This window comes from Pristiophorus japonicus, chromosome 8, assembly GCF_044704955.1.
Source record: "Pristiophorus japonicus isolate sPriJap1 chromosome 8, sPriJap1.hap1, whole genome shotgun sequence".
Classification (NCBI taxonomy): domain Eukaryota; kingdom Metazoa; phylum Chordata; class Chondrichthyes; family Pristiophoridae; genus Pristiophorus; species Pristiophorus japonicus.
Genome location: NC_091984.1, coordinates 87,146,302 through 87,164,845, shown reverse-complemented (window position 1 = coordinate 87,164,845; position 18,544 = coordinate 87,146,302). Strand labels below are relative to the sequence as shown.

General features: G+C 45.1%; 1 protein-coding gene across 1 annotated transcript in view; it reads left to right on the top strand.

Annotated features, from left to right (window-relative positions):
* sgip1a (SH3GL interacting endocytic adaptor 1a) overlaps positions 1-18,544 on the top strand; it is a 250,115-nt gene that overhangs the window by 77,280 nt on the left and 154,291 nt on the right. The window lies entirely within an intron of this gene.

Here is an 18,544-nt window from a genome sequence, read left to right as displayed (position 1 = left end):
TCTGCCGCCATTCAGATAATATTCTGCCTTTGTGTTTTTGCCCCCAAAGTGGATAACCTCACATTTATCCACATTATACTGCATCCGCCATGCATTTGCCCACTCACCTAACCTGTCCAAGTCAACCTGCAGCCTCTTAGCATCCTCCTCACAGCTCACACCGCCACCCAGTTTAGTGTCATCAGCAAACTTGGAGATATTACACTCAATTCCATCATCTAAATCATTAATATATATTGTAAAGAGCTGGGGCCCCAACACTGAGCCCTGCGGCACTCCACTAGTCACTGCCTGCCATTCTGTGCTGTATCCCCTCCAAGGCAAATATATCCTTCCTGATGAAGTGCCCAAAAGCTGAATGCAATACTTCAGATGGGGTGTGACCAAGGCTCTGTACCACTTTTGTATTCCAACACCCATGAGATAAAGGCCAACATTCCATTAGCCTTTTTGATTATACTTTGTACCTGTGCACTGGTTTTTAGTGATTTGTGTACCTAAATCTCTTTGCCCCTCCACAGTTCTAGAGTCTCACCTTTAAGAAAATATTCCGGTGTCTTTCTTGGATCCAAAGTGGATGACCTCACACTTCCCCACATTGAACTCCATATGCCACAGTTTTGCCCACTCACTTAATCTATCAATGTTCCTTTGTAACTTTCTGCTACTATCTACACAACTTATTGTGCCTTCTAACTCGGTGAAGGAAGCTATTAAAGGTGCAAAGCTATTTTTCTGATGGCCACTTTTCTGGAACTATGTGGTTTGTTTTCAAAAGCATCCATCATAGGTTTTCATGCACAAAGACAAAGAAGGCTTCTCAGGGATGTCAGCTGGCTTGCCGGCCAGATTGTATGCCTCCACCATGACTACACCAACCCTCTCTGCAGATGATGTGACACCTACTTCGCAATGACTGAGTGGAAGTGCCTTTGCAGGCTCCATCTCAGCATGGAGGCAGTCACAGAGCTGTGCTTTCTGCTGTAAGAACCTGCAGCCTAACGCCACCATAGAAATGAAAATTCTGGTGGCACTCAAGATCCTTCTCTTTGCAGTCTAGCATAGGGATCATTTACAGTGGCAGCCAATTTGCTGTCCATATATCAAAGATTGTTTGGCATGGCCAGTGCTTTCATCTTTTTTCCCACTGAATTGAAACAGCAGTATGACACAGCTGCCCAATTTCACCCACCTGCTTCAGTTCACAAGGTGCAATGGATCAATGATGGCCATCTATGTGGCCAGTCTGTTGCCCTTTCTGTGCATCTGTAACTGAGCATACATCATGCAGCAAGGGTGTGTTATCAGGATTTGCTCTGCGAAGTACCATTATGTCTTCAATGTGACAACAGTTTCAACTGTAAGTTGCACCCTGTATCTGTACCATGCTGCTGTATAGCCATGCATGATAAGCATTCAAAGAATGATAATGTCACAACAGCTTTGGATGGGTAAATAGTACAAAAATAATAGGATCTAAGGACACACTTTGTGATGTGCATACTTGGAACATATACTTGCTACAATAATTACTAGAGAGCATTTTTAAGCTCCTTTCCTCATGTCAGCCACCTTCTTCCACATTTGCAGAAAGCAATCACCCTGCCCTCTATTTTCTGCCAGGTGTTTCAGATGACTCTTTTCTGGGTAGGTTGCCTTTGAGTACCAATAGGGAAACCATCCTTTGTCTCACTGCATGCAGTAGCATTTCCAAGGCACTCTCCACAAATATGTCTACACGCTTTCTGAAAATTCCATTTGTGAAAAATAGTGAAAAATTACTTCCCTTCAGTTCATGTGAGCTGTGTATTTAATTCAGAGCATTTACTGACTTGAATTTCAAAATGGCTGTTTCATTTCTTTCATCAATGTATTTTATCTGGAGGTCATGAGGGAAAACCTTTAATAAGACTTTTGTGATTTGCAATTTGCTTTGACATAAAATTTCATCAACCTAGAAATTCCAAGCCAACCCACATTCTGCTATTCAGTGCAAAATACAAACATGTAGTTTAAAATAATTGAAGTTACTGTACACTCAGCATCTTTATAATTCAAAATGTCTATGTTTCATAACCTTGTGATTTGTCACTGTCAGAGCTGGATTAAGACTTGTTGGGGTCCTGGGCACCAAGAACATTCAAGACCTCTTCGCACACCCCCATATAACCCCCATCCCGATTCATCAAAACACAAACCTATAGGTAAATGCATGAAAAAAAAACCCGATGTAACATTGTATTACAGATAATAATAATGCAAATCATATCACAATATACTACGCTTAAAGAAAACTGATGCAGTGGTTGAATACAGTTTCTCTGCAGTATGGCGAGTTTTACTGTGGGCCCCATTTTTGGCTGGTGCCCTGGGCTTGGGCTCTGTGGGCCTGTGCATTAATTCAGTCCTGGTCACTCTTTAATATAGGTAAAACTGTGCAGTCACTTTTCTTCCTTCTACTCCTTCAGGAACAAGACATGTTACATTTATCCCTGTTAAAAATATGTTTAATCCACCGATCCATTGCCTTAGCTCAAGACACCCCACACTTTGAACAATTCCTTTAAAGACATCTAGATGTCATCTTCAGCTGACATGCCAGGTGGCAAGAACAAGCTTCAATTATAGTCAATGCCTGTATAGTGACAGATCCAACAGTCCAGCCCCTTGGTTTTGACTTTCCACACCATCTGTGGGTAAAGTTCAAATGCTTCAGATATGTTGCAAATGACTATAAATAGGACATTCATGATTTCCCCCGCCCCCCCCTCCCCTTTATCGCTGTTGCCATTCAAAGATATAAGCCACATACTTGCAGGTCACACCCATCAACAAGTAATGAACTCATACAATGTCCTTCACTCAGCTATTGAATGACTAGAACACTTAGACTGTCGAGTTAAGCATGTTATATAAATGCAAACTTAATAAAATCTACTCACGTGCAGATCAGTGGACATAATGAAGGATTGCTCAGTATTAGGGCCTGATTGGACTTGGCATGGATGAGGGTGCCGCCTCTTGGGCTCATCACAGTCATCTTACTCCGCTTCTGGCTGTGAGTAGACCCTTCTCCTGCGCCATGGCTATGCCCCTCTGGATGTCCAAGTTGTGCAGCATACAACAGGTTACAATGATCTTGGAGATGGTGAAGGGGCTGTATTGTAAAAGCTGTTGATCTATTGGGGGATATGGAATGCTGAGTCAAGATATCTAGTACGTTTGATAATGATCCTGTTGACTGCAAGGACCTTGTATTTTGAATTAGTTGCTGTTCGTGGCTGTTTCATTGGTATTAGGAGCCAAGGTTGAAGGCAGTAGCTTAGGTTGCCTAGGAACCATTCTTGCAGTCTTCTTTCTCCATCAACTAAACCTGGCACAGAGGAGTGCCTTTAAATGAAGGCAACCTGACTGCTGCCTCAGAAGCACAATTCACTTGTGTAGAGTTGCAAAATTCATGGAAAAACCCCGCAGTGTTTGGACTCATTGGAAAGGAAATTTAATTTGGAACAGAAAGTTCGAGATCCTAAAGTGCACGTGGAAGAAACTAGGAATTTTAATCGAATTTGGGATTTTACAAGGCAGATTGGGTCCATGTGGGAAGGGCTAAGAACTAAAGGATAACTATCCTTCAAAAGAAACCAGTTTTGAGACTGTCTGGGACATTGAAGCTAAAACAAATTGTCTGGGGAATTGTGTAAACTCAAAAACCCTTCTCTCCAGGAGACATTAACATAGCAACAATCAACCCAGAGATAGCCAGCCATCACCCTGAGCAAGGAACCAATCCAGCATATACATAATGACAATGGCACATCCAGCCGCAAGGAGAACCCAGGCCTAGGCAGACATTACAAATACTAAAGCTAATTTTTCCCCATCAAGAAACAAATTTAAAAGATCAAAATATCCGATACAGGTTAACATTAATGAGCCCGCCAAAATATGACAAAGAGATATCAAGCCCACCAAAAATTAAACAAAGAATCGGGGCTGATTTGGCGCGAAGATTAGAACAGCTCCAAAAGTATAGCTGGGACCCTGTTCTTAACAAAGTTTATGCATAGCATCATAGAGCATCAAGAAGGGAGGAGAGAGAGACCACCGCAGCAGTTCCAACAAGCCTCTCCAGCCTTGACGACACTTTCGGGGCCACACTGCCCTGCTATCGAGAAGGAAGGAAAAACATCACCACGACAGAGAAAGCAGCCACAGAACCTCGGACATCACCATCGCAGCAACTGACCACAGCCAGCATGGTACCATCGAAAACACCGTGATCGACCAACTCCGAAACAAAACTCCTCAAAGAAGAAACCGAAGATTCGAAAGTTTCCACTCTATAATCTAGTCCTGACTACCAACAGGTGAAGCATTAACTAAAGAGACTTTTGAAACCTATTTCTAATGAAAGAAAGTGGGTACTCACCCCATAAGTCCAATACGCACCCTACCGCATCAGCGGACACCACCCAACTGAAGACTACACAGTCAGAAGTCTTCTACGACGTTCGGGGTACAGCAAGCAGAACTACAGAGTCCAGCGAACCCCAAAATCGTGAACCACTGCCAACTGACAATAAAGGATTGGTGAGCATGATCCCTGTTTATCCTGGAGTTTAACCTAGTCAGAGTTAGGCATTGGGAGGTGGGAGGTGTATTATTTCTGTAACCCCTTTGAATATGTGATCTAGTGTTCTTTATTTAAATGATTACAAGTTTGACATTGTATTTTCTTGTCCTTAATAAAATCGAAGTTCTTTGCACCAAACCAGTTGTCTTTTGCACTTTTCACATCCCCCAAATAAATCCAAAGTCTAGAACCCAGGGAGTGGGAGCGATTCGAACCGCTCAGAAGGTCAGGGGTGAACCTGACCCCACACACCACCCCCTACACTTGCATAACTTGTTTTGATGTTCACTGACCACCTGCATATTTTTGGAGTGACATCACTTGCAGTTCATGAAGGCTGCGACCTTTTGTGTAAGGCGCTTAGGTCCAGATGGATACCATCAGTAACATCTTGGACTTTGGAGAATCCTGTGATGTGAAAATAATTCCATTGTCCCCTGATTCTGCTGCTGGTTTTCCATGGAAAAAGTGATGAGATTGTTTGCCCTGGTGAATAATTCATTAGCCACTAGCTTAATTCATCTGTGAACTGTAGATTGACTGATGATGCTGATGTACCTTGTGGTAGCTTGGAATGAGCCTGAAGCAAAGAAGATATAATGCGTTTGGGGAGGGCTAACAAGGCATGGGAATACACAATAAAAGGTAGGATACTGAGAAGTGTAAAGGAACAAAGGGACCTTGGAGTCCATGTCCACAGATCCCTGAAGGTAGCAAGCCAGGTAGATAAGGTGGTTAAGAAGGTATGCGGGATACTTTCTTTTATTAAACAAGGCATAGAATATAAGAGTAGGGAGGTTATTCTTGAACTGTATAAAACACTAGTTAGGCCACAGTTAGAGTACTATGTACAGTTCTGATCACCACATTACTGAAAATATATGATAGTACTAGAGAGGGTACAGAAGAGATTTACAAGGATGTTGCAAGAACTGGAGAACTTTAGCTATGAGGAAAAATTGGATCGGCTGGGGTTGTTTTCTTTAGAACTGAGGAGGCTGAGGGGAGATTTGATTGAGGTGTATAAAATTGAGAGGCCTAGATAGAGTGGATAGAAAGAACCCATTTCCCCTAGCAGAGAGGTCAATAACCAGGGGGCATAGACTTAAAGTAATTGGTAGAAGAATGAGAGGGGAGTTGAGGAGAACCTTTTTCTCCTAGAGGGTGGTGGGGCATCTGGAACTCACTGCCTGAAAGGGTGGTAGAGGCAGAAACGCTCATCACATTTAAAAAGTACTTGGATATGCACTTGAAGTTCCATGATATACATGGCTGTGGACAAAGAGCTGGAAAGTAGGATTAGGCTGGATGGCTCTTTATTGAAGCACAGGGAACAGTAGCTTAGTGGTTATGTTACTGGACTAATGATCCAGAGGCCTGGACTAATGATCCAGAGACATCAAATCCCACCATTGCAACTGGGGAATTGAAATTCAATTAAATAAATCTGGAATAAAAAGCTAGTATCAGTAATGGTGACCACGAAACTACTGGATTATCGTAAAAACCCATCTGGTTCACTAATGTCATTTAGGGAAGGAAATCTGCCGTCCTTACCTGGTCCAGCTGTGAAGATCTATATGTGACTCTAGACCCACAGCAATGTGGTTGACTCTTAACTGTCTTCTGAAATGGTCATTCAGTTGTATTCAAAAAGACGGCTCACCACCACTTACTCAAGGGCAATTAGGAATGGGCAATAAATGCTGGCCTTGCCAGCAATGCCCACATCCTGTGAATGAATTTTTAAAAAGACACAAATGAGTCAAATGGCCTCCTGTGCCATAAATGTCTATGATTCTATGAAGAGAAAAGTTGTGATGCTATTCACTGCCATTGGCAGTACCTTCCATGTGATGGAGCTTATTTGCAGTTCAGTTTCAAACAGATGGCACAATTCAGGCATTACCTCCCTGATGACAGCAAACTATTTTTTTTCAGACATTTCCAAGTATATGTGTCTGGGACTAGAGACATAACTGCGTGGGTAAAGGCAGGTGCCTCGCATCCTTTCTTTCAGACTTTTATTCATCCTCCGTAACAAACAGGAGCAATATTGGAATGCCTATTACGAAAAACACAGACAAAGATGAAGTTCACTTGCATGTTTGCTAGATTTCAAAAAGTAGACAGTCCTCTTTAAATGCAAACTTCCTGTCAGGCCAGAATGAGTTTGTCAGTCAGTGCATCCTTGGCAAGAAAATGTGGAAGCAGGGTGTATATGTTTAATTAATTGAACGTTATGGTAAAATTAAGCTCTCATTTTGAGCAAAAGCATCTCAGGAGTGCTTTTAAGGCCCACACAAAGTGAACAATGATAGATCTTTGCCCAACAAGATGGATGTCCAACCAACTTGTGAACCCTAAGCATCCATTCCAACCCAGTACCACCAGGCAAAGCAACCGAGAAATTTAACTTGCTATTACTGGCACTGGAACATACTTTTATCTCATGGCTACGCAAATATTGCAATATTTGGTGACAGGTACTCCCAGCATAGGAATTATTATGGCTTTCACACCTCCTACATTAGATGTTAGAGTAGGGTGTAGACCTGAATCCACTTTAACAGAAACACACAGATACACTGGGGCCGAAATTCAGGCACTCCAGAAAGTTGCTGCAATATTGACTTTTTACCTAATTTTATCGCTGGAATCGATGAGACGGCCTTCCGATCGATTTTCAGGACGTGGAAATTCTTTTAAGTCGATCATAGTAGGGGCAGGAGATCGATAGAAAGCCAGGCTGAGGGGCTGAATTTGGGTCGGGACCAGAACTCCGCCGTTGTCAATCACCGGTGGAGTAGTGGTGACATCATGGCGTGTGGGCATCATCATGTTCTTTCCCCTCCATTAAAGAGGAAAGAATCAGTCATTTTATATCTTCAGCCACTGGACCATCAGGGAGAGTTTCGGCCGGGCCAGTGGCCTGGCACCCAAGAGGGGGTGCCAGGCTGCCAGTTGGCGGCCCAGTCGAACCCGTGAGCATTATCTTGCTGGCCAATCGGGAAGTCGGCCGGCAAAAATAAATACATGGCGACCACGGCATTGGGCCCTCCCTCTGAAGGGCCGCCGCGTTGCCAGTTCGCACATACTGCGGATAAGGTGCACCGAAGGAAACTAAATCTTGAAGGGTGGAAGATGCCTGTGCATTCTTTTAACGTGGGGTGGCCATTGCACACCAGACACCACATGGGCTTGACCAGCTAGGTCTTGGTCCAGTGGCAAGGACTGGAGACCTGCTCTGCTGCACAGACCGAGTGCACACACATATCGCAGTGTGGGCTGGCCCGTGCTGCCCCTAGGCCCTCGCCTTTTCTGGGCCCCGAACTCTCGCCTCTCCTGGGCCCCGATCACATCCGTCCACAGTCTCTCGCAGCTCCTTCGTCCCGACCTTGCCGCTCCTGCTGTACCTGTCCACGCTCCAAGCTCCGAACTGGATCTTAGTGACGTCCCTCTTCGCTGCCATTGCTCTCCCGCTCCAGCACATGCTGGAGCTGGAGAGCAACGGCAGCGAAGGGGACGTCCGCTATGGTACAGCACATGATGTTGCATCTATCTTGACTCAGTAGTGTCAATTGAAGTCAGAACCTGAGAAGGGAGAGAGGGAGATTCGTACCCAAAATCCAGGTTGAGCAACTTATTTCTTTGGCGTTGACAAGACAATTTTCAAGAATATCACTATAAACTCAACACCTGAAGGATAAACAAGGTTTGTGGTTAAAGTATTCATTACAAAACACACACACACACACACACACACACACAAACGTACCTAGTTAGCATGACTTCTGGGAGAAAATCTAAAATTAAAACATGGAGAAAAAAATACCTATTTGACATCGAACCAAAGATAGTCTTCATGAATGAGCAACATTGACATCGGAGAGGAATTTGAATCCGACGTTAATATGGTGGTTTTTGTGAGAAGCATTGGTTATATTCATTTCTTAACTGCAAACACAATGTTCATTCTATTTTCACTGTGAAGAGGTTACTTTATCGAGCACATCATCACTGTGACCTAAGCCTGAGCGGTGAGCAAGTGTAATCAGAGTGGGCATCAACAGATTCACTCCTCACCACCTCTGCATTTACACATTTTTCTTTTTGTTTTGAACAGTTCCTGTCAGTGTTTAGCAGCAGAATAATATTTATGTTTCCAAGCCTCCTGAAACAACCCAATTGAGGAAAGGATTTCAGTTTCCTATCAGTGGGCAATGATCAAGGACTGAGAACCTCAACACGATGCAAACTCCAGCTCGCTCCATTCTTACCACCAACACCATCCTCAGATATTTCCCAATTATTGCCAGGGTTGCGATGAATGGGCAGCAGGAGGAACAGTGTAAAAATGTATTTGGTGACCAGTTACAACTGAAGTTGTCGTATAATGTACATGCCTGCCCTGTTTCATATAATGCTGTACTGTGAATTGCATTTGAGCGTGATGCCCATTAGCATGGCGAGATCAGTGCTGTTGGATCAAGGGAAGTGCATATTTCGAGAGGTTTAGACAACTGATTCTGCATTTATTCCGTGTCTGTCTTGAGGGGGCTGCGTGATACTACTTCCGGTGATTGTTGAAACTTGGTAGAACTGATATTTTATAACGTTAAATACAAATGAAGAATATACCAAATGCTGTGTCTTTTCCATTTTTTTGGGGAGTGGGGGGGGGGGATGGGTGGGACTGTATATTAAATAACATGATTACTAGATAATAGCTCCACGCTTGCTTTTTTGTGTCTGCGTTTGTTTTTAAATTGTCTGTGTCACTGAGTTGCTGACGATTCATCACTGATGCTAACGTTCGATGTTTTACAACAGTTATAATGCTGCCCTTGAGTTAGACTGACCTGTTGCACTTAAGATTTGCGGTACTGCCGAATACCATAATCACTCAATAATAGCGTGTCAACCTCGAGCAAAAATGTGTCATCTTTTAACCAGCGACGGTGTTATTTTCTCTTGTTTCTACCGTTCTGCAGTTCTCCTGCATTGCCAGGGTAATCAGTCAGATGGACTGTTCCCAGGCGTCTGCTTAATAAGGTTTTGCAAATGTTCTCCTGAAAAGTTGCACAGGAGCGACCTGGGTCAAATTCTCCAAGTATTCATCTTGTAACGTTCACGTGAATACCAAAATGATTGGCTCATTCAAGCATGGCTTTTCTCCTTGTTCATGATTGGTTCAATGTTTAGTGGGGTTACTTCATTATGTGTTTAATGAGGGTCTTATCTCAAGACAGTGCTGGTTGGTTCCACTGGTCCCATTGCAACCACAGATTTGTCCTTGGCTACAACTGCTTTTTTTGTCGGAATAATATCTGTTAAAAATATTCCTCCATATTCTTTGTTCTCAACTTGCATTTTAAAGTGATATATCTATCATTAGAAATTCTATTTTGTATTAAAGTTCTTCTTGTTGTCAAGGATGTTTAAAATAAACTTTCATTCACCAGAAGATAATAACCAACTTTTATTTTTATTGGAGAAATACCCTATTTCAAATTAATAGCCTAGGTCAAGGCCCAAATCCAAGACATTGCCAAGTTTGAGGAAAGTAGGATGGAAGATATGATAAATCAAGAAGTAGTGGTTAGGTAATCATTTTTAACAAAGTCTTTATTTTTTTGTCCTAATTAACCTAATTTTAGGGCCTCTGTTTTACTGTGACCAAGTAGTCAGTTTTAAATACATGCGACTTGAGAATGTTCTCATTGCTTTGGGAATCTCATTCTGCAATTCCATCTGTTCCTAATTAGTATTAATAGTTTAATGTTAATTGAATGAATCAAATTCTGTTTTTATTACATGGGATTATGGGATTTTCCACGATTTTGACAAGTGATATTGAGATTTTTTTTTTACTCGTTCCAACCTTGATGGGTCCTGAACTTCATTATGCAGCTTAGTTTTTCATTAAAAAAAAGACTTGAGGCTTGATTTTAACCTTTGACAGTGGCAGAAACAGGTGGTAGCAGATTGGCCACCTGTCCTGACTTCAATGGAAAGGAAAATCCGGCGGCATGTATAACAAATGGCTGATCCACTATTATCACACTTTTTCATCACTGCAGAGAATCAGCCCCTTGGGTGCAAGTACCAGACCTAATGAATGGATAATATGTGGCTGCATTGTTAAATCACCACAAATATCAAACCAAGTACATCTTAGTGGTACATCATCTTATATGAAGTATAATTAACTGGCTGTTTCATTATCTGCAGACAAAATGTAGTCTAGAGTACTTCTGTGACTATTAATGCCATTTAATAAAAATAAGCATTAATCACAATATTTAACAAAAACTTCTATCTGCAATCTACAAGCTTTTGAAACCCAAGCTTCATGTCGCCTACCCCTGCACAGTGATTTACTTCACTTGCTCTCTTATAATTTTTTAGGACGTGCTTATTTATACTGTGAAAATGGCTGCCATGTTCCACCCTTTGTCTATGATTGGTCCCCTTGGAGGATAAGCCACACCCTGAAGTTTCACTGGAACGTGTAACTAGAATCATCCATCCCAAGGTCTCACTGACTTTGCAAATTGCAACTTGATCCACTTTGACTTCCTGAAGCGACAGAGGACAGAGCTCCCCAGAAGACAGCAAGAGCCAGCCAAAGTGCCTTACCCCAGTCCAAGTGCATGCCTCCCCCAGCCGAAGTGCCTCACCCCAGTCCAAGTGCATGCCTCCCCCAGCCAAAGTGTCTTACCCCAGTGCAAGTGCATGCCTCCCCAAGCCGAAGTGCCTCACCCCAGTCCAAGTGGATTCCTAACCCAGCCAAAGTCCCTGCTTACATCAGTGCAACTGCATGACCTTACCCCCCATCTCACCATAGATGGGGCATTGCGTACGGATTGTTAACGGGTTTATTGGGTATGAAATGAATAGTGACAGTGTCGTGACTTCTGGATTTCATCCACTCCAACAATGTCCCTTGTAGGAGGTTGGAAGAACGTGATCTGTCTTCCCTGAGTTCCCTCTCTCCCCCCTGATCCCTCCCCCACCCGTGTCTCTCACCACCCCCCCATGTCTCTTCTCCCCCACCCCCTCCCCCATGTCTCTTTCCCCCCACCATGTCTCTCTCCCCCAATCTCTCTCTCTCTACCCCAATCTCTCTCTCTCTCCCCAGTCTCTCTCTCTCTCCTCAGTCTCTCTCTCTCCCCCAGTCTTTTTATTTCACTCTCTCTCTCCCCCAGTCTCTTTATTTCACTCTCTCTCTCTGCCCCGTTTCTCTATCTCTCCCTCTCTCCCCCCAGTCTCTCTCTCTGTCTTTCCCAGTCTCCCTCTCTCCCCCAGTCTCTCTCCTACACTCTCTCTCTCACCCCCAGTTTCTCTCTCGCTCTCTCTCTCTCTCCCCATTCTCTCTCTCTCTCTCTCTCTTCCACCTCTCGGCCCCACGCTGCTTCTCTGCCCGCCACTGCTCTCAGCCCCCCGTGTGGAATGAGAGCCGCACATACGTTCCGGCACTTCCGGTTCAGGCGGGAGGCATCGGGGGGGCGGAGCTTGACAGACGCATGTGCAGAAAAAAAGCAGTACAAATAGTTATATCAATTTTTTTTACCTTGATTGTACCCTGTATAACAGGCCTTGAGCCTTCCTTCACATTTTTCAATTGAAGAACAACATTGAGCAGTCTAGCCAAGAGTAGGATTTTGTATGCTCAGTGTCAGCACCTGAAATGGTTTACAAAACCCTTTGACAGTAAATGATGATAATATGGGCATTCAGGATCCAACAATGATCTTTCCGGCGGTTTAGTACAAATTAATCAGTGGTCCAGCTCGGATGAGCCACACAAACAACTTTCTTCAGTGGTTTTATTTTGTTTGGATTTTGCCATGATCCCTTTATTAGTTAGCTGCTGATGTGAAATTGGAAAGCTGTCACATAACCTTCAGGTTACTCTGGCTTTTATTTCTGTTCCTTAATCTCCAAATGCACTTTTCCTCCTTCCTGCAATTCTTCTGTATTGAAATCAAAACTCATTGTACTCTAACTCAGTGGTTCTCAAACCTTTTTGGTTGAAGGACTCTTTTCAAATCGATTAGTAATCACGGGCCCCCCATCTAAATTATAATACTATATAATACTCATAATATGAAAATGCTGGATGTAAAAAGTATTTCAATAAAATGGCCCTGAAATTGCAGTGTTTTCGGCGTACTCTGTCGTATGAGAGTACGCCGTTGTATTCCCTTTGAAAGGCGCCGGAAGTTCCGGATTTTGTGCTCACGATCTCTCAATGTACGCCTTGATAGATCATCCAAACTCACTGCAAAATTATAAATTTTGGCACACAGTTGGGCACTTTGCTCAACAACTGCCCAGCAGTTGCCCACGCAATTCTTACGGCTGGTAGAAGCTTTCCTCAGTGCAAGGTGTTTATAAGTCTAAAGTAAAACATTTATTAATCCAAAATGATGCACATACACTTTAAATGAGTTTATGCAAATATTGGCCCGGATTAAAATGTTTAAAATTATTTATCGAGTTTGGTGCAATGAAGGAACTTATGAATAAAATTACGATTCAGTACATTTATCATTATTAGAATTCTGTACCTTGTATGATTATTTGGGGATTCCATTGCATTTCACGAGAGGACTTTTTAAAACAGGAGGGAGAGAGAAAACAGGGAATTATAGACCGCTCAGCCTGACATCAGTAGTGGGTAAAATGATGGAATCAATTATTAAGGATGTCATAGCAGCGCATTTGGAAAGAGGTGACATGATAGGTCCAAGTCAGCATGGATTTGTGAAAGGGAAATCAAGCTTGACAAATATTCTGGAATTTTTTAAGGATGTTTCCAGTAGAGTGGACAAGGGAGAACCAGTTGATGTGGTATATTTGGACTTTCAGAAGGCTTTCGACAAGGTCCCACACAAGAGATTAATGTGCAAAGTTAAAGCACATGGGATTGGGGGTAGTGTGTTGACGTGGATTAAGAACTGGTTGTCAGACAGGAAGCAAAGAGTAGGAGTAAATGGGTACTTTTCAGAATGGCAGGCAGTGACTAGTGGGGTACTGCAAGGTTCTGTGCTGGGGCCCCAGCTGTTTACATTGTACATTAATGATTTAGACGAGGGGATTAAATGTAGTATCTCCAAATTTGCGGATGACACTAAGTTGGGTGGCAGTGTGAGCTGCGAGGAGGATGCTATGAGGCTGCAGAGCGACTTGGATAGGTTAGGTGAATGGGCAAATGCATGGCAGATGAAGTATAATGTGGATAAATGTGAGGTTATCCACTTTGGCGGTAAAAACAGAGAGACAGACTATTATCTGAATGGTGACAGATTAGGAAAAGGGGAGGTGCAACGAGACCTGGGTGTCATGGTACATCAGTCATTGAAGGTTGGCTTGCAGGTACAGCAGGCGGTTAAGAAAGCAAATGGCATGTTGGCCTTCATAGCGAGGAGATTTGAGTACAGGGGCAGGGAGGTGTTGCTACAGTTGTACAGTGCCTTGGTGAGGCCACACCTGGAGTATTGTGTACAGTTTTGTTCTCCTAACTTGAGGAAGGACATTCTTGCTATTGAGGGAGTGCAGCGAAGGTTCACCAGACTGATTCCCGGGATGGCGGGACTGACCTATCAAGAAAGACTGGATCAACTGGGCTTGTATTCACTGGAGTTCAGAAGAATGAGAGGGGACCTCATAGAAACGTTTAAAATTCTGATGGGTTTAGACAGGTTAGATGCAGGAAGAATGTTCCCAATGTTGAGGAAGTCCAGAACCAGGGGTCACAGTCTAAGGATAAGGGTAAGCCATTTAGAACCGAGATGAGGAGGAACTTCTTCACCCAGAGAGTGGTGAACCTGTAGAATTCTCTACCACAGAAAGTTGTTGAGGCCAATTCACTAAATATATTCAAAAAGGAGTTAGGTGAAGTCCTTACTACTAGGGGGATCAAGGGGTATGGTGAGAAAGCAGGAATGGGGTACTGAAGTTGCACGTTCAGCCATGAACTCATTGAATGGCGGTGCAGGCTAGAAGGGCCGAATGGCCTACTCCTGCACCTATTTTCTATGTTTCTATGTTTCTATGATTCCCTTCGTAAATGATTGCAATGGAATCCTCCTTTGTCATTGGAGAACCGGGCCCACGTATTCCCAGGGATGCTTCCGAACCATCTGCGTCCCTGGGATCCGTGGGTCTTTACGCTGCCGTCCCCTGGAGGCCTGAGTCCCGAACTCTCTGCAGCCTGGGTGCCAGGAAGAAAATTCGTAAATGTTTCACGGGTCGGTGGCGTACTCCGGAGGTATCCTCTGACTGGTATTTCTAAGCCATTGCTTTTAAGAAAACAAGTATGTACTTACAGATATCCGTGAGATGGGTGTGCCTGCTTCTCACACTAATTCTGGGTACTCCGCGGCAACAGATGGCCACTTATTGCTGGACAATTTTAAAGCCGTCAGCAGGCTGGCCAAGGTGAGTGAGAGCGCGAGCACTCATGCAGATACTGGGATGTTGCTGGAAGCGTGATTCATTCCATACTGTCCCATGTTCTGTAGCAGCTGCACTGTGGGATTGTACATGTTTACTTGAACACGTTCGGGCACATGTTTGAAGGGCCCCGCAGGTGCTCTGAATGGGAGGGTGGCACAGGGTCCCGGTGCCAGGGAAAGGAATTGGCTCAATTGGCAGGGAACGCTCATTACAAAGTGAGTGAGAGCTGTGGGGCCCCTGTGAGAAGGTGGGCACAACCGTTGAGAATAATTCGCAAGAACTGAATCAGTGTCAGCTTTGTAAAGAGGAGCAGGCTTGAAATTACCTCCGGTTGCGGACCCCCCCCGGAAAGTGTCACCCCCATGGGCCCGTGGACCCCGGTTTGAGAAACACTGGTCCAACTCATTCTTTTCCAGGTGTGCCTGTAGTCCGGGCACCAACTGCCTCCTTGTAACTGAGTTGCCCTCCCTTTGATCCCACATACTCCGTCCAGTGGGGTGGGGCAGGAGGACACCAGCAAACACAATCCCAGAGTAAGTGTTGGGATTGCGGCCAGCGGAAATTCGACTCCATAGTTCTGTAAGTGGCCATAGATTTAATTGCTGTGGAGTTTGACTTATTTACATCACAAAGCAGATTGCAGCAAAGGAGCAATATGTCAACTGAAGACCAGTGCACACGCAGCTGATTTTAAGTCACAATCCATAACTTTATTTTCTGATCATTGGCACTCCTCCAGCTGCCAACGAAGGTACACACAGGCCAGCAAGAAAAAGCAAATTGCTAACCTATACTCACAGCCAGGCAGAGGCTAGAAACGATAGCAACTCTTGCTTCCAGAGGAACTTACAATGGCCATTAGCATTGCTGCCTCTGTAGACAGCAGCTAATCCTTCCCTCCTCCCCAACCCATGGGATTTAGCAAACTGCGCCCCCCCCCCCCTCCCCCCATCCCCACGCACATACTGTCGCACTGCCGCAAAATAGTCAACGTCGGGGCACTCAGACCCAGCTAAGAGAGCGCTATACAGCCAGCACCTCACTTTTAACCTGGCAACCCTTGATAACCCCGAGACAAATAATGCCCACCGTGCTTGGTTTGCCCTCCAGGCCACCATAACTAGTGCCTGCGAATAGACGCTCGGTCACTCAACCAGGAAACACCAGGACTGGTTTGATGAGAATGACCAGGTGACCCAAGAGCTAATAAATCGCAAGCACATGGCATTTCTGAACATAAAACAACAGCACAACTCGGGAGCAGCAAAGCAGCTTTACAGATGGCTTAAGGCCGAGATTCAACAAAAAACCCGCGACCTAAAGAATAGATGGTGGGGGGAGAAAGCGCAGGAAATTCAGCAGCTGGCCGACAGCCATGATGTGCGAGCAGTCAAGTCCACCTAAGGCCCAAGCACCCAAGGCCCCATCCCACTGTTGGCCAAGAACAGGGAGACACTCATCAAAGACAGGCAGTCAGGACTTGCTGGAAGGAGCACTTCAAATATCTCCTGAACCGAGACTCTGCCTTTGACACGAGTGTCCTCAACTCCATCCCGCAGCATGCTATCCATCACCATCTCAGCAAAACCCCAGCCCTGCATGAGGTAGAAAAGGCCCTCCGTCAGCTCAAGAACAAGGCGGCATTGGGGGCAGATGGAATCCCCGCTGAGGCACTAAAGTATGGCGGAGAGGCACAAATGCATGACCTCATCTCTCTCATCTGGAAGGAGGAGAGTATGCCGGGAGATCTCAGATGCAGTAATTGTGACCATCTTTTAAAAAGGGGACAAGTCCGACTGCGGCAACTACAGAGGAATCTCCTTGTTATCAGCCACTGGGAAAGTCATCGCTAGAATCCTCCTCAACCGTCTTCTCCCTGTGGCTGAGGAGCTCCTCCCGGAGTCGCAGTGCGGATTCTGTCTACTACGGGGTACAACGGATATGATCTTCATGGTGCGACAACTGCAAGAGAATTGCAGGGAACAGCACCAACCCTTGTACATAGCCTTCTTTGACCTTACAAAGGCCTTCGACACTGTTAACCGCGAGGGACTATCGAGCGTCCTCCTCCGTTTCGGCTGCCCCCAAAAGTTTGTCACCATCCTCCGCCTGCTCCACGATGACATGCAGGCCGTGATCCTTTCCAACAGATCCACCACAGACCCAATCTACGTCCGGACCGGGGTCAAACAGGGCTGCGTCATCGCGCTAACACTCTTCTCGATATTCTCGCTGCCATGCTCCACCTCACACTCAACAAGCTCCCCGCTGGTGTGGAACTAAACTACAGAACTAGCGGGAACTTGTTCAAGCTTCGTCGACTCCAGGCCAGATCAAAGACCGTCCCATCCTCGGTCGTCGAACTACAGTACGCGGACGACACTTGCGTCTTTGCACATTCAGAGACTGAACTCCAATTCATAGTCAACATCTTCACTGAGGCATATGAAAGCATGGGCCTTACACTAAACATCTGTAAGACAAAGGTCCTCCACCAACCTGACCCACCACACAGCACTGCCCCCCAGTCATCAAGATCCACAGCACGGCCCTGGACAACGTGGACCACTTTCCATACCTTGGGAGCCTATTATCAGCAAGGGCAGACATCGACGATGAGGTTCAACACCGCCTCCAGTGCGCCAGAGCAGCTTTCGCCCGCCTGAGGACGAGAGTGTTCGAAGATCAGGCCCTCAAATCTGGCACCAAGCTCATGGTCTACAGGGCTGAAGTGATACCTGCCCTCCTGTATGGCTCAGAGATGTGGGCCATATACAGTAGACACCTCAAATCGCTGGAGAAATACCACCAACGATGTCTCCGCAAGATCCTGAAAATCCCCTGGGAGGACAGACGCACCAAGGTTAATGTCTTCAATCAGGCCAACATCCCCAGCATCGAAGCACTGACCACACTCGACCAGCTCCATTGGGTAGGTCACATTGTTCGCATGCCTGACACAAGACTCCCAAAGCAAGTGCTCTACTCGGAACTCCTACACAGCAAGCGAGCCCCAGGTGAGCAGAGGAATCGTTTCAAGGACACCCTCAAAACCTCCTTGATAAAATGCAACGTCCCCACCAACACCTGGGAGTCCCTGGCCAAAGACCGCCCTAAGTGGAGGAAGAGTATCCGGGAGGGCGTTGAGCACCTCGAGTCTCATCGCCGAGAGCATGCAGAAATTAAGCGCAGGCAGCGGAAGGAGCGTGCAGCAAACCAGACACCACACCCTTCAACGACTGTCTGTCCCACCTGTGACAGAGACTGTAATTTCCGTAGTGGACTGTTCAGTCACCTAAGAACTCACTTTGAGAGTGGAAGAAAGTCTTCCTCGATTTCGAGAGACTGCCTATGATGGTGATGATGTCAGTCTAGAAAACTAACAAGAAGTAACCAACAGCTTTGAACAAGCTGATGCAGTCCTCAAAATCTAACAGCTCAAGA